Source organism: Gallus gallus, chromosome 18 (assembly GCF_016699485.2).
Source record: "Gallus gallus isolate bGalGal1 chromosome 18, bGalGal1.mat.broiler.GRCg7b, whole genome shotgun sequence".
In the NCBI taxonomy this organism is placed as follows: domain Eukaryota; kingdom Metazoa; phylum Chordata; class Aves; order Galliformes; family Phasianidae; genus Gallus; species Gallus gallus.
In genome coordinates, this window is record NC_052549.1 from 1,600,494 (window position 1) to 1,617,296 (window position 16,803).

The 16,803-nt window shown below is 51.8% G+C and overlaps 1 protein-coding gene across 13 annotated transcripts in view; it reads right to left on the minus strand.

The window, feature by feature from the left end:
- The window catches only part of MYOCD (myocardin), a 221,325-nt gene that overhangs the window by 175,235 nt on the left and 29,287 nt on the right, over positions 1-16,803 (minus strand). Inside the window, exon 1 of one of the 13 annotated variants that reach the window (XM_046902057.1) lies at positions 7,064-16,178. The exons of the other annotated variants lie outside the window; for them this stretch is intronic. The gene's annotated coding sequence lies outside the window, so the exon portion shown is untranslated. Of the gene's footprint in view, positions 1-7,063; positions 16,179-16,803 lie in introns of those variants that run through there. 13 annotated transcript variants of the gene reach the window in all.

The window sequence follows — 16,803 nt, forward strand, 5'->3', positions numbered from 1 at the left end:
CCTGCCCAATAGCACCATTTGGGGAAGGAGGAGAGACCTTCTGCTCACAACCCTATAACGAGTTCTGAGGTCAAACCGGTGGAGGCCACAAAGAGGGGGAAGTTCAGTGCCCACATCTGCAGCCCACATCAAACTGTCTCTTCTGCAGGTCTGTCTCACTCCGTTTGAGCCCCGGCCCCAACCCCAACATTTTCCAGCTCCTCTCAGTTTCCCTCATGGTGCCCCTATGGGACATGTGCTGCCTGTGACCCCATCTGAGCAGTGCTGCAGAAAATAACAGGTGGTAGTGCAATAAGTTGGTGCCTATGCTATAGCAGGGATGGGTGAGCACCTGGCAGAGCATTACAGCTGCACTCTCTCCAAGTGCCTGCAATTGGTGTAAGCAGGAGAACCCCCCACCTTGTCTGATGAGCACTGAGTTGACTCACGATTACCCTGTGCTGGGTCTCCCTGCTTCCAGAGGAGAGCCAGGGCAGGCGCAGGGCTGTCCCCATTCACGACTAAGCTGTGGCAGCTCCCGAGAAAGCAGCCCTAAGGTGAGAGCCGGGCTGGGAGGAACACGGCCACAACCCGACAGAGTCCCAGGATGAGAGCGCTGGGCACGGACTGTGCTGCTCAGCAAGGGATGCACTTCCTAGGCTGACTCTAGGGGTCATCCGCCTTCAGCTTTTACGTGCAGAACTCGCCAACTCCCTTATTCCAGCCCTCCAAAGGCAGCTGTCCCCAAGGGCCACCAAGAGACCCAGACAGCCTGCACATAAACAAACACGGCGTTGTGCTGAAGGATCCGAGCCCGAGTGCAGCTCTCCCAGGCAGGGAGCACTTCTTGGCACTTGGCACAGTGCTGGGATGTGGGCTGGCAGGCATGGCTGGGGGGCACCAGGACTCCGGACAGACACCAGGCCTGCAGGGCATGGGGCTGCCCATGGGGATGGTGGCCCAGCCTCGCTGCATGGGAAGGGGTGGGCTGTGCTGCTGTGCCTTCCCCACACCAGCTACAAATGGGCTTCAGTGCTTACAACAGCTGCAGGGCAGGGATGCTTCCTCGATCTACAAGTGCTCAATGAATAATGAATATCGACAATGAATTAATTGGCAGCTCCTCACTGTGTGACAACCAATTACAAACACCTCCAGGCGGTGGGTGCAGTTGTTCTACAGCACGGTGAGACAAAGCTTTGGCCTAGTGGTGCAGCCCATGAGCTAAAAAGCACCTGGAAAGGAATGATGGAGATCCTCCTAGTAATGTGCTCTTTTGGTACACCTGATCTGGAGCTCACAGAAGAGACCTCACAGACTGAACCTGTGGCTGCTTCCCGGTGAGGCATGCCCAGCAGCGATGGGCACGGGGGTGACACAGCACCCTGCCCCTGCCTGCACTACTGCACCGCCAGAGGCAGAGCAAGGAGCTCCTGGCTGCCTGAAACAACGTGCGTCAGCAGTATTATGTCAGACTCTTTAGCTAAATGGAAATGGTCCCATGGGGTGTTTAGATTATGCTGTACTAGAATTCTGTGGCTGAAAAGCCTCTCAACCGATCTCGTAGGAGAGTCATCCTTGGTGTGTGGCACAATGGACATCCATTGTGAAAGTGAATCTGGGACACAGGAATGGTGCTGAGCCCCTGGCACGCTGGGCAGGAACAGAAAGGCTGGAGCAGGGATGGCAGTGGCCACAGTACCCAGAGGTACTAATGCAGCGAGGATTCAGACGTAGGAACAATTTTGTTTCCTGTACCCATCACACCACAGTGCGTTGGTTCAGGCATTGTCTGGCAGCAAAGAGCAGGAGGAGCAGAGCTAACCCAGGCAGCTGGAAAATCCTAAGAGATGGGGCAGCCCCTCCAATGAAGCCAGATACAGGACCAGTCTGAGCCAGCCCACCCTGCATCTGCACCAGCCTTGCTGCCAGTGCTGGCTTTGCTGCCTGCTGCCAGCACACGCCAGAGTTGCCTGGAAATCCCAAGAAAGGGGGCAGAGAAAGGTGCTGGGGTGCCCACAGGAGCTCTTGCAGGAGGTGAGAGCGGAGTGAGGTCAGCAGGATGGCTCCTCAAGGACATCGTGACTGTCACTGTCTGACTGTCCCAGGAGAACACATGGAGACGAGCTGAGGGTTGAAGAGATAATTTGAAGGATGGCACCGGGGCCAATTGAAGTAACTTGGTTAGATCTTTTTTTTATTATTATTTATTTTTACTTCTTATTTTTATGAGGTATACTGGAATAATAAAGTCAGTAGGATATAGAAACAAAAAGTCAAAACAAAAAATCAGAGTGTTTCACCAGCCAATGTAAAAACCAAACATCTTGACATCAGCAGAATGTCTCTTTCAGTGGTTTTTCTAAACAAATTTAGTTCCTATGGAAAGTTTTCATTGAGATGAATTGGCATAAAAGCGTGCCCAGCTCTGCTGGCAGGGCATGGGCTGTCTCTGTGGCCATGCACATCCTTGTGCATGGAAGGATGGTACAGAGCCCACCTTCCAGCGCATTCTGACACGGCATGCCTTCTCCAAATTCATCACCTAGAAATCCCTGTGTACTTGTTGTGGAGTGGAACTTGAGCTCCACACCCAGCTCTCTGCCTGCTGCATGGGTGTGAAACCACCGAGCCATAAACCACTTCAGCTGGATCATTTTGAACCAGTATGGCGTCTTCTGGAGGCTGTTAATCTCCTGGTGATGTCTACCAGGCCCTGCCCTGGTGGGGGATCCCTGATGTAGTCTGGGGCACGGAAATGAGTGTGTGGGCTTTGTAGCTCACCCACTGCCAGCTGAGTGCTTCCAGCAGTGCTCCCCGCTGTGCAATTCCATCCAGCACAGCCGTGGGGTCAGCCAGTGAGGAGCACTGCTGGGTTTAGATGTTCCCATTAGGTGACAGAGTTCTGCCCATCATACAGCCTCCTGGCACCTCCAGGCAAGAGAACAGTCCTCGCAAAGCACCACAGCTTCCATTTCCAACCCATCACAAAGCCCGTGGCAAAGCTTGGCAGGAGGCAGAGCTGCACGTGGCACAGCTGTGTGTCCTTCTGCTGGTTTCTGCTGTCTCTATGCTGTCCCAGCAGGCGAGAAAGGCCTGCTGCGGGGCCGTGTCTCCCCTGGAAGGATCACGGCAGGGCTGGGGCTGCTTGCTGCAGGCATCATTCGGTCCCTGCACACCGCCGCGCTGCTCCGTCCCTCACACACAGAGCGCAGCGGGAGCTGGGCCCGGAGAGCCGCCTCATTCCAACAAAACCTCTGAAGGCATCAGAAAATGTTTCCATCCCACACCAGGAGTGACCCAAAACCTCGAGTGATTTCCATGAAAAACCGAAGACCCTCCCTGACGGACTGCCGTGGTGGGAGACCTGCTGGGCGTGGGAAGGAGGGCCAAGGCCAGCTCAGCACGGCAGCGGGGGTTGGCTGGGAGCCCCCGGCCCCAGCGGAGCGCTCCCATCGCCGGGACAGGGCTCTGTACGGCCTGTTCTGCCACAACTTTCCACAGCATAAATAAAGGAATAATCACTTGAACTTGAGCCCAAGTCAGTACCTTAACGAGCAGACTGCAATCCAACTTTCCCTTCGACTTAATGAATATTAATTAACTGCACACAATTGAGCAGCTCCAACAAGGCAGGAAAGGCATGCGCCTGTCCTGGAGCACAGCGAGCGCTGTGCTCTCATGGGACACGGGGATCCAAGATCCATTCCTCTCTGTGCAGCCTTCCCCTCCCAGCTGCATCCTGACCGGTAGGCGACCATGGCTGCAGGGTGGTCTCTCTGTCCTAACCTTTCCCTGCTGGTGCTGACCTCTCCAGATTAGACTTTAACTCAAACTGATGCACTCCTATGTGACATTTTCCTTTCGATTAATGACTCTTTTCTTTTTTCCTCCAATGAAACTCTACGGTGATGGAAAATTCCTGGCAGATGCAGAGGTGAAGCTGCTGCTCATGAGGAGGTTCGGTGCGGCAGCTGATGGCTGTTGCTCTGCTGAGTCCCTAGCACTAGCACAGTGGCCTCATATCACTTTGGCACACATGGAGAATCAATTCTTCATCTCCCACATCAACCATGCTGGTTCCTCCACCAAGAGACCTTCCTCTGCCATCAGGACAGGCAGGTGTGTGCACAATGGGAATACAGCAGAGCAAGCAACTCTCCACTGGCAGAGCCAGTGCTGTTGTCCCCACACCCTGCCACAGCCTCCTGCACTGCTGGGACAGAAGGATGTGCTCAGGCAGGACCCCATCTGAGGATGTGATGGGGGTTTGGGGAGTGGGGATGGGCTGCTTCTCTCATGCTGGGGAGAGCACAGCCTCCCAGGAGCATCCATGCCAAGAAGTTCATGATGTTCTCCAGATGCTCTCCTTTCTGCTCACAAAGGCAGAGATTGACACAATAAACAAACTATTTGTAAAATTCCTCAGTGAGGGCAAAAAACCCCACATTAAATGGAAACATCGATACCCCCTGAAAGAGTGCAGGAGGGGGGAGCATTCCCAGGACCTGATGTTATACCAGTGGGTATAGAAATGAAAACATGCATAGGACTGCATTTTCTAGCAGAGCGATTCACCAGAGATCATGGAGTTGCCAGTCCTCAGTCCCCAGACAGTGTATTGCCTTGTTCATACAGGAGAAAGCATCGTGTCTGCATGTGGCGTGGTGAGCTGTGGAGCAACTGGGCAAGAGAGGACGCAGACCCTCACCCGTTGCTGTGCATCACTCCTCCCACCACGAGCACTGGGCTCCTCTCCCCTGCTGGGCTCTGCCAGCCTCCCCATCCCGTCTCTGGGAAGCACCAATACTGTGGGCTTAGCACCTCCTAGGAAAGTTCTGAGTGCCCACTTTGGTGCCAGGTGATTTTATTTCCAGTCCTCTCTCCTGGAGCTTCATGAGAGTGGGAGAGGCTCTCCTTTTCTCTAACCATAAGTTGCTTCCTTTCCCAATTTCAAAGAATGGCTCAGAACTGCCCCTTTAAAAGGCCTGGACTCAACAAATCAAAGGAGAGCCCTAGAAATGATTATTTTAACCAACTACTCATTTAAAAGTCAAAGCTTATTTCAGTTTAAAACCAGCATATCCAAGCTTGTGTGGAAAAAGTTCTGGGAAAACGACTATTGCTTCTTCCTGATCTCTCCCCAATGCCTTCCAGTCACCTTTCAATCTTCATAGGGGTCTTGTGCCATCAGAACAAGGCTGTTCTGCCTCTTATATCCTATGTAAAAAGCCCTAAAATTGGAATAATGACAGAAAATAGTCCAAGGGAGAATCTGGCAAAGTCTCTCTGGACCAACAGCTCTCTCTCCACCACAGTACACCTCCTTTTTTTTATTTATTTTCTGGTGTCAGCCCCACACGTTCTTTGCTCTGGTTTGTCCCATGGGGCCAAGCCCTCCAGCCCCATCCGGGTGACACCCTGCTTCTCTCTCCTCTTGAGAGGTGACATTCCCCGTCTGCTTCAACTGCACTTTTGAGCCATGCATGCTCCTTGTTTTTATAGCAAGGCCACTATTTTTAACTTAAAAATATAAGATCTCAATGCATCTTTGAAGAATCCCATCAACTACTTCTCTCAAACCAACTTTCCTCCTTCCAGCATTATGACTGTCTCCCGTCTCCTGGCCAGGCCCACAACCCAGCGTCTTTGTTCCCTTCATCAACTGAGTGTCAGAAGCAGCAGTTTCCAGCACTTCTGCCACAGACTGATACAGCTCCAAACTCTTACACCATGCCAATCAATGAGGTTTAGTATGGTTTGAGAGCATCTCTTATGCTTTCAATGACCAACAAGCCAGAAAATCACATTTGTTCCCAAGCAAGCCATGGTAATGATGCAAACCACCAGGAGACCCATCTCCACCTGCCCAGTGTTGGAGGAAGGTGGAGAAGTGCCTTGGAGGGACCCTTTCTTTGTGCTGGCACAGACAGCAGTGTCTTGTCAGTATTACAGAACTGAGCCATTGCTAACAATAATCTCCAGCTAACGGCCGTTTGGAGCCAGGTCTGAAAGCAGTCTCATTGTGAGTGTGGCCTATACAGGAACATCTCCAAGAATGATTCAGGAAAGGAGTCTGCGCAGTCCTGCCCTGCTCCAGCAGAGACCCAGTTTTCACACGACTTAGGTGGGCCGTAATAACTCGCGTCCAGCAGCTGCTCCACTTCTTGTATCAGATAAAGTATCAAGGACTTGTGTCCAGGACTCGCTAATGAGCAAAATGTGGAGCGTGTGCATGCAGGGAAGTGGAGAAAGGCTTTGGGTTTGCTACAAATTCTAACCGGCTTTGCGGAGGCAGGAAAGTCTTTCCCGAAGTTATTTCTGTCTTTCCATTCATTGCAAGGGGGGAAATGGCATTGTAATTTCTAACCAAGATTTCACTATAGTATTGCTTCTTCCTGATTTACCATCCTCAAATCCCAGTGGAAGAGCTTTAGCGGTCTGGGCCAACTTTTACTTTGGCAGTTCAGGAGGAAAATCACAAATGTCTGTGAAAGTCACCAAAATATTCCCTAAGTTTTCATCACTCCGATGAAGAAAAAGAATAAAAATCAGAACAGAGAAGGGGGGAGGGCTGGAAGGGGTGCAGAGAGCAAACAAACATCGTTTAGAAAAGCATGCTGTTATTCCTGGAAGTTGGTTTGTGGAAACACAATTTACAACGCCTATGAAAAGTTTGGCTATTCATCCCATTCCCTTTTGGAGCTGGTAACCACAATGGCAAGCTCTCCCTGTGCATTCAGTCACATAGCGTGATCTCCAAACCCAAACAGCTTCGCCCATCCCAAAGTGCTGGATTTGCATCTATGTTGCTTGGGTGTACGAGCTGTGTCTTACACAAGGGATAAAACTTGGAATTATAAATAAGGCCAGCATAGAAAATTGCATTTAACTTTTCCTTCCCCCTCCTCCTTTCGCAAAGGCAAAATATTTTACTGTTTGTTTCCAGCGTTCTTTGTACAAACCATAAAGGAATTATTGGTGGTGTCACAGGGAGATTTGGAGGGAGAAGAATCAGAGAGGAACCAACGAGAAAGAAGAAGTATGATCTCAAAGAAGGAAGCTCTTCGCTTATATCCCTTACCTCGAAAAGTAGTACTGGGGAGATAAGAGAAATTCCTGCTGATATTTGTGATGAAACAACCCAACCATGCTCCACACAGGGCCACCTTTCCTGTGCCCCAGGGAAGGCAGAAGAGATTGGGTGATGTCCAAACCTCTGTGCTTTCTCCGGCTCGCTGGAAACATCAGCTCTAACACCGGGACTCCTCCTGGCTCCAACCCACTTCCAGCCAAGTGACAGATGGTGCTGTCAAGGTCCAGTCCCTCCTCCAAAAGAACACACAGCCAGTGTCGAGAAGCAGACAGGCCTCTAATTCTCAGAACTTTAGGGATGCTTTCCCTTCTTATGGCCACACTCTGGTCTCGTTGCCTCAGTGCTGAGAGCTTGAAGGGAGATAGCAGAGCTTTTCCAGCTGTACTGATCTCGGTGCCACATCCACCTTGGCCTCTGCCATCCCTGGAATGTCACAGTTGATCAGTCCAGCACTTCAAGGGGTGCCCTGGGAGCCAAAACTTGTTGAATTGGGAGCAAATCAGATAGCAGAGAAGCTCAATTTCTTCTAACATAACCGAGAGGAAAATTCTCTTCAGTACCTTCTCTGGGCATGCATAGAATTTGTCTTTATTTCCTAATGTACCCCAAAACACTCTGAAACAAATAAAAATGGTTTGGAGCCACCAATCACGCACTTGTGCTGTGTTTTTCCATCTTCTGCCTCCATTTACCAGTCACTGGGGGAGGGAAAATCTACCCAAATAACCTTCTGTGGATGAACAACACAGGGAGATAAGCGCAGGGAGCCCGGAGCTGCTGCTCTGCCCGGAGCTGTGCCTGAGAGCCGGAGACCTTGCCTGCTGCACGCCTGCTAAATAAAGAGCCCCTAAAACAAGTTCCAGAACATGCATGCTCCTCAAGTCGGACATATACTATTTAGGGCCTCCGCAGAGCAAATAAAATGCCTATTACAAAATAACTATTTAGAGAAAATGCTGCAGAAGGATCTAGATAGAACTATGTGTTTTAACATGGTCTGTTTACAGTGCATCATTGCTGCTCTGTCTGAAACTGTGCTGTAACACAGCAAAAATGCATTTGCATTCCTTCAGTGCAAAAATACTCATGTACAGACATCACAAGAGTATCACAGCTATTCTCCTTTCTCCTTGGCTATTTGTTGTGTTGTTGTTGTTTTGGTTTTGTTTGCTTTTTGGTCTTTTCCCAGCTTCTAGAAGATTGACCTAATATATCCTTGGCCCAGGGTAGCACCGTTAGTCAAATTGTGTGTAATTAGCTCTGCAGCTGAAGTGCTGGGGGGGCTGGTCGCTGGGGGAGAGCTCATCCACGCCTGCAGAGCGCTGCAGCCCAGGGATGCTGGCAGAGCAGACAGAGCTGTGCTGCTCCTGCTGTGGCACAGCTCGGGCTCCAGAGAGGGTTTGGGACACACCACAGGGACCCGTGTCTCTCCTGCTGGCATCTGCCCACCGCCCCAGCAGGATAGGAGAGGGTTTGGGAACAGGGGAGCCCTGCCCTCGGGATCTGCTCTGAACAGACGGGTGAGGAGAAATGCTTGCCAGCAGATGTAAAGCCAAATGGCAGCCTTGGAAACAACATATAGAAGTGTTTGCCAGGCAAGACAAGGCGGAAGGGGAAAGGTATTGCTAGGGTCACCTGGTTGAGCTGAGTTCCCTACACAGGCTTCATCTCCACGCACAGAGCAGCAGGCAGACAGGCAGGTGGCTCTGTGCCCAGTGTCACAGCAGCCCCCGGGGTGCCCCTGTCTCCCGAGCACAGCCACTCCAGCACTCCGCAACAAAGGCAGCAGAGCCCATTTTTTCCTCTTGCTGCTCCCACACTCCCCAGCAGCCCTCAGGGTAAGTGTGGAGCTCCTTCTTGTGTCTCTGGCTACCAAACTCTGCATGGCAATGCCCCCGGCTGCTCCCAGTGCTGTGGCAAATAGCAGCACACAGCGCAACCCACTGCCCATCACGGGCTGCCAGAGCCAGGCACCTGGCAGTCAGGGCTGTGCAGCAAACGGAGCATGCAGTCAGCTCAGAGGCATCGCCCGGCGCTTTCCCACTCCTCTTCCCTCTAACATCCTTGCTATTTATTTTTTTTCTCTTTTCTTTCACTGGTTTATTGCTCCCCAGCCCGCTGTGGGTGAGCAGAGCACTTCTGGGACAGACTATTTACTAGAAGGTATTTGGTACACTGCTTTAATAAGAAGAACAATTTTTTTTTTTTTTAAGCCTTACAAATATGTTTAAAATCTAAATACAATGAGGCAACGCAACATCAGTTAATAGCTCCAATAATATGCCAAGCCTGAGAATGACAAAAGCTGCCAGCGGGGTGCTACAAAGCAGGGTTCAGAACCCCACCGCTTCCCAGCTAAGCAGAAACAGATTCCCAGCAGCAAACATTTGTTAACCATTTTGGAGGCAGCAGGACAGGGTGCAGAATGAGCCCGGCCGCCTGCGTGTCACTGCCTTGCAGAATCCTTGGCACAGGAGCACATCGGCGTCCTTGGAATTAAGGCCCTTGTGAAGACTTAAAGGCTTACTGGTCTAATATATGTAAGAATTTTTTCCAAATATTATTCTAAGTAATTCAGAGACACTGCCCTGGTGCTGATAAGTGTGAATGAACATAGCTCGAGGAGCAGAGCTGGCATGCTCCTGCAGCAGCACTTCCTACAGGGCCGCGCATCCAAAGAAAAGATTGGGCATGTAGCAGTGGGAGCATCCCAGGAACTGTGCTGTGCACAGTCTGTCCCGGGAAATGCTCAGCATCCCCAGCTGCATGGGCAGGGTCCTGAGTGACCCCTGGAGACACTTGCAGGGCACAGATGCTGCCCCAGGCAGGACACCCAGGACCTGTGAGACTCTGCAGGGAACATGGCTGCAAGCCTGGGAGCAGCCTGCTGTCACCAGGGCAAGGACTGTCACCTGCCCTGCAGCACAGGTCACGCTGTGTGGAGCTGCCCAAGCATCAGGATCAGGCCCTGTGCTGCCCAGGACAGTGCTTGCTCGCAGCATGTCTCATCCCCAGCAGTGATAACGCTGACCCAGTGCAAGTGACAGCCTCAATGCTCTGGCGACTCTGGTGAGCCCCAGCCCAGCAGGGCACTGGCTGTGTTCCCCCATGCCCCTCACAGACCCACCTAGCACCAGTCCCATCCTACTCTCATGAAGGCAACTCTGGGGCTGGCAGCACAGCCCATGAGCGGGGTTCCATCACAGAAACAGAGATGCTGCTCGAGAGTGAGGCGCCACTCATTGTTTCCCCCGAGGAAAAAGATGGGAAGAATAAAAGAGTGACTATTGACAGCAGCCTTAGTGAGCCAGCGGAGAGGATGGGGACCTAATGCAGTCTTCAGCAATCAAAACCAGCCACAGCTTGGTATTGGTCTCGCATAGACCAAAAGTCCTAATAAGCTGTTAATGGGAAAAACGATCATATTTATTACAGGAAAACAAGTTTATGATTACTACAGAGATGACATCATAACCCCCCGTGCCAGTTTAAACAATATTTGGAGAATTCATTTGTTTTGTACTATTTAAAATTACAGTGTGGAAGCCTATTTTAAGTGCGCGTGTGAGCGTGTACGTGTGTGTGTGTGTTGATGTATCCATGCTAATGTTTATTTAAATCTTTTATTTATAAAATTGATGCTCTTACGCCTAAAATGGAAATTTTCTGCTCTAAAACATCTCTTAATTGTGGAAAATTATTGTATACGTTTGTGTTTTGCCTCACGCTCACATCTGTGTGTTTACCAGCAGGCACGTGCACACTGCACATCTGCACACCGACACACACGGCTGGTCCACCCAAAGCAAAGGGATGCCAGCAGTAAAACCACACCACAGAAACCCATCTGAGTGCTCCCATACCCACAGTGAGCCCAAGGGGCAGGGGAAACCCTGGGTCTGCACCCATTGTGAGCAGGATGGGGCCGTGCAGAGCCAGCGTCCCTCTGGCTGCCCCGCAGGGCCATCAGCCACCAGCTGGATAAGGGCATCCTCATACAGGGACACTCCTGGTCCCACCTGATCCCATCCCCTTGGTTTCACGGCGCAGATGGAGCTGGTGCCACGAGCGGGGTGTGCATCTACTGTGTGCAGCTCTGGGGGCATCCCAATGCCATCACCCCCACATCACCTACAGCTTTTGGAGGCCCTGGGCAGTGCTGCAGTGAGCTTTTTGGCAATCTCCCCCTGCTTGGCGTCAAGATGAAGGGCCAGACAGCTGGAGACGTGCCGCATACCTTTCGCCAGCATGTACCTGTCATCCCAGGCAGGTCGGAGCTGGTCTAGACACTGGGGTCGTAAATCTGCCGGCTGCCTCCCTGCGCCTCACTCCCACCACTGCCACAGAAGTCAACCCCTGAACCATCTGCAGAGGAACTCCACATCAAGAAAAGGCACTGAGAGAGATGCAACAAAGTCACAACAGTCCAGTTCTGCACCAAAACACTGCCGTGCCCAGCTCTCATGGATTTGGCTTCCCGCTCACAGACCCAAACCAAAGTGGCTTGGTGGGTAAAGGTCACACAAACTGCAGAGGCATGGCCGAAACATTAAGTAACACTGAGTAAGCTTTGTTTAAAGGAGACAGCTGTGCCATTGGAATGAGCTGCAAATGAGTGAGATTCCCAGTGACGTGTCTTCTGCTCTGCCGCAGTCTCCCACCACCCACGAGCCATGCTTGGTGGGCTGAGTCCCCCAGCAGCAGTCATGCACCAGAAATACGGTTGCAATTCTGGCAGAAGGATTTGGCACCCATGCAGAAACCATCCCAGGAGGGAGGCAGGTGGGAGACAATGTTCAGCCCACTGGGAAAAGCCAGGCAGCCTGGGCAGGCAGAACTGCACCCTGAAGCTTGGTAGAAGGCACCAAGGGCTGCATCCTTGGGCTGTCCCTAAAAAGGATTCACCTCTGAAGGATGTGGTCAGTGCCTCTGGAGAACCAGAGCACCCCCAGCTTCCCCTGGGAGGCCTGTATGCAGTTGTCCTATGAGAAGTCCAAGGCCAGAAAAGGAGTTTCATGGCTGCAAAATTCCTAAAAATCACTTGCTAACCTATATGATCCAGATCAGCAAGGCCCAGAGCAGGAAGAAGACAAGAGAGATGGATTTCAGCATTGTATAAGGCTGTTGTGGAACTGAGGTGACATAGGAGCCTGGGGAAATGACACCAAAACCAGAAGAACTTAAAGATGTGTGGTGGAAAGAAGCTACCTTATGGCAACTATTGTTTATGGTGAGAGAGACAGAGTGGCTGAAACAAAAGGTGCCAAAAATATGGCTCCAAGCATGGGAAGGGATCAATCTGCTCCATGAGAGCATCAGATAGTAGAGGAAAGGGGAAAGCTCTGGGTCCCAGCAGCCTGGGCTCACAGAGCCCCAAGAACAGAGCTGCTGCTCCAGCAGCCCTCATCTCACAGTGACCTGCACGGCACAACAGGTCTTCACAGTCTGCCAAGTTTGAGGGGTCCTGTGGCTTGTTGGAGCTTCCAGCAAAGAGAAGAAGGGTTAACAAGCATTTTGGGGAGAAGAGGAACGTGGGGGAACACCGTCTCTCTGCGTGGGTATGTTTAAATGAGTTCAGCTCAAGAGATTCCTTAGATTGTGGTGTTATCTCTCACGGCAAGGGATGGGGACCCATCTCAAAGCGGAGCAAGTCCAAGTCTCAGAATGGGGAGTGCAGTGATGCCTGGGATGGGGTGAGCTGAGGGGGAGGTACTCAGCTGGGGACCTGTGCCCATTCCATCCTATAAAAGGCTCTTTGCGTGTCAGAGAGAAAGTTGACTTCCACTCTTGACAGCTCCTAAGCTCCAGTGTCTCCTAATAAACTCCATATCTTCATGCAAAGGAGTTGCTTCATGTATACGAGATATGCAGAATGAGGCTCAGAGCCAGCCTGAACTTCCAGGACAAGGAGTGTCTTTTTATGCTGGAGGTCTGCTTTGGAAAGCTTCTTCACTCCAATTTCCCGGGCATAGGAATGACAGGAAGACTGGAAAAGAGCAGTCTGGGACCAGCATTTTCAGGGATTGTGGGCACGGCAGGGAGAGAGCCCATTACAGCAGTAGATATTTGTTGCCTCCAGTGAAGCTCTAAAGAACACCACATGGAAGGAACACAACTGCAAGACTGAAGCCACATAATGGCACATGCCATCCTTGCAGTGACCCCAAAATGTCACCAGGAGGAACAGAGCTGGTGAAGAGGCCTGGGCATACAATCATCGGATCACAAAATGGTTTTGGATGGAAGGGACCCCAAAAGACCACCCAGCCCAACTGCCCTGCCATGAGCAGGGACTTCTGTCACTACATCAGGTTGCTCAGGGCTCTGTCCAGCCTGACTTTGAACACTTCCAGTGACAGGACACCCACAACTTCTCTGAGCAACCTGTGCCAGTGCCTCACCACCTTTGCCATGTCCCTCCTTCTGAAGGGCCAAGAGCAATGCTCAGAAAACTGCTTCCCCTAAGAGTACTTTGCATCTATGCACTTTTGACAGCTGGGTACCAGCACAAAAATATTGGCCATCTCCACCTTCTTCAGACTTTCTTCCAAGCATGAAAAGCATGGACCAGTAGGCAAAGAAGAATGAAAAGGAACGTATGAATCCTGAACTCCCGGGTTCAGTTCCAGATTAACTTCCTATGACTATAGCCATTCTCTTTCTCAGTTTTCAACGTTTTAAGAAGGTACAGTGACATATTTGCTTTGGACACTTAGAGTCAAGGACATAGCTGAGCAGTGGAGAGATGCAGGCTGGTGGCCCTTCAGGGAAGCTAGGCCCTCCCCATCACTTTCCATCCTGGGCAAAGGACCTCATGGATCATGAGATTTGCCACAGAAAACTACAGGTGTTATACCAGCTGCTAGAAGTCAGAAGTCAGGGTCTCTCACCACCATCCTGCAGTTGCCAGGTCTTGGTGTAATTAGTTGCTCCTTGGATGAAAACAACATGGGAAGGATGGGCTCAGGCCAGAATACTGTATTCCCTCTGCAACACTTCTGTGCAGAAAGCATGGCTGCTCCTTACTGCCCAATCCTCATGGAGACATCAGTGCTTTCTCTGCAGAAAGCCCATCTCGAGGTGTGCCCCATCTGCTTCCCGCTCCTTCTTTTCCCCCCACCAGACTGAGATGACTCTGCCCCACAGTTATTGAGCCCTGCAGCTCCCCATCTCAGGTGCAGTCAGGCACTCTGTCCTTGTCCCTGAATAGGGTGGCAAGGTCCTAAAACCTGGCGAGTCCTGGGTAGTCCTGGGGATGTTCATCACAATGGATTCTCCTTCCATTCCCTGTCTGCTCTCCATCATGCAGGGCAACTGCAGAAGCCGCCACCAACTGTCACTCAGTGTCCCATGGCCTTCTGGACGTTCCTATCCAGGCTGTGCTGAAGTGCTCCTAGGGAAGATGGCCAGAGCCAGCAGAAACCCTCTAGAGCTGTGAGATCTGCTTGCTGGCAGCCAGCAGACAAAGTATCCCTCAAGCTGGAGTCCCCTGGGAGAATAAATGCTCTCCATCTGCTGGGATGACCAGGGTTTGCTGTGCTGACCTACGCTCTGCCCATGGCTTTGTCCCAAAGCTTGTTGACACCAAAAGGCAAGACTTCAGCCACACAAAAAAGCCAAATGCGCAATAATAAACACATTCTGATACCGAATTTGGGCTGTTGGACACTGGGAAGGGCAGAGACACTTTGGGTGGATTTCACAAGCATTTAGATAATTTATAATTGGGGCACTGGGGTTAACGTCTCTGGGCGCTGTCCCAGGCGCCAGGGCTTGCCGGCTCCCACCACTGTCCCAGGCATGGAGGTCACACAGCCCCTGGATTTGCCAGGCCAGACACCAAGTCTGCACGGATGGACGTTCCAGCACAACACACCAGAGCACCCCGGTGCTGCAGCAAGTTGGGTTTGGGGCAGCTGAGAAGCAAGAAGAAGCAGGTGGGCACTGACATCCATAGGAGCAGAAGGTCTTAGAGCTCATCTGCAGTGCCAGATGTGGGACAAGGGGTCCAGCCGGCTCCCAGGTGCCCGATGCAGCCGATCCCCAGCCCGAGGTGCATCACAGCTCATCAGGGTCCTGGTCCCACTCGTGGGCAGCAGCCGGTGACTTCCCATCCCAGCGGCTTGATAGGCACTGGGGGGCTGAAGGTGGCACATGGGGTGTGCCCAACAACCTCCCCATCCCGCCCCGCACTGCTGGCAAAAATCACTCCCTCTGAGCGCCCCAAGAGGCTTTTTTTTGCGAACTCTTCCAGATAAACCCAACTTATTTAGCTGATAATATATAAACAGTTTATCAGCTTTGCGCATTTGCAGTGCAGCGGGATGGATGTTGTTCTTGGAATTCTGTTTGGTCATAATATTTAGAAGAGGGCTCCGATAGCAAAGATAAGCAGCTCGCCCGCAGCAGATGGCTCGTGAGACGCTCAGCGGAGCCAACATTCTGCAGGGAATGAATAAACTTGTAATGCAAGTTGTTTGTAAGTGGTTTTAGCTAAATGTCACATGTAAGACTGCACAGACATGCTCTGTCCAAGGTGTTTGAATTTATAGGAGCGAGGATACAAAGCCAGGGGCCAAATTTGCTTTTAAACTTCCTTAAACAAATGTACTGAGGATAAAATACCTCTGGATTTGCTCTTTGAGCAGGGGTGTGAGCAAGGCACGTGCAAACACACAGCCCATCCTTCCCAGCAGGTCAGTGCCAAGGGGCTGTGTCTGCTGCCATACCCAGTGCCACCTCCACCCATCTGCCCCTGGCCCTGTTTTCTAGATGACCCCTGCCACGCCTGGCTCGTTCGCCTGCCTCCATAAGGAGAACAAGGAAATACTCTCCTCTTCCCAAGCACCTCATGAATTCTTGCTTCATTCCCTCTGCCCACATACGCAGGCTGTCAGTGGGCCCCAGAAAGCTATGGGCAGCCAGGAGCATCGAAGGCATCCTGAAACTGGGCTCCCCCACTGCTGCAAGGGTGGAGGAGATGCCAAGAGGCAATCCCATTCCTTGCCCCCAGCCCCACCCTGGGTTCTCCACAGGTGTTGTCTCCCTGTGCCAGCCATCCAGAGGGCTGCCTCTTCTCCCACTTCTCTCCTGCCCTGCCCCTTGCAAACACTGCAGGGCTGCCACATGTCCCTTGGTTTGGTGTTGGCTGCCCAGTGGCTGCCCACACCACTGCAGTCCCCCAGACCAGAGCTTGGTGCTCAAGTTCCACACCTCCCTCCTTGACTTTCCCTCCCCTTCCCACATTTTGGGAACAGTGATGCTGCTGAGCTGCAAAAGACCTAACTGTGGGTGAGGGCACCCAAATTCCCCTCTCACAAGGGACACTGTGGGCAGTGCTGTCTGTCTGCTGGAGGATCTGTGGGGCTAGGAGAACAAACCACCCCACCCCTGGGATCACAGCACATTATGGTTGGAAGGCACATCTGCTCCTAGCTCCTGTTCAAGCAGGACCGAGGACAGAGCAGGGAAGCCCCACATCGACAGTGACCATACTCTGCTGTAGTGTCAGGTAACGCCAGAAGCTCTGCGCCCATGGGTGCTGCAGCCAGCACAGCTGCTAACACTTCACGTGCAGCAGGATGTGCCTCGGTCCCAACACATCCATGGAGAACACAGTAAAGGCAGAAGTGTGGTTATGTAGGAGATGCTCTCAGCAGAGCTGGTGGGAGATCACCTGGCACGAGCTGCATAAGATCAGCTGCCCAGAGGAGCTCGACTGAATCTCC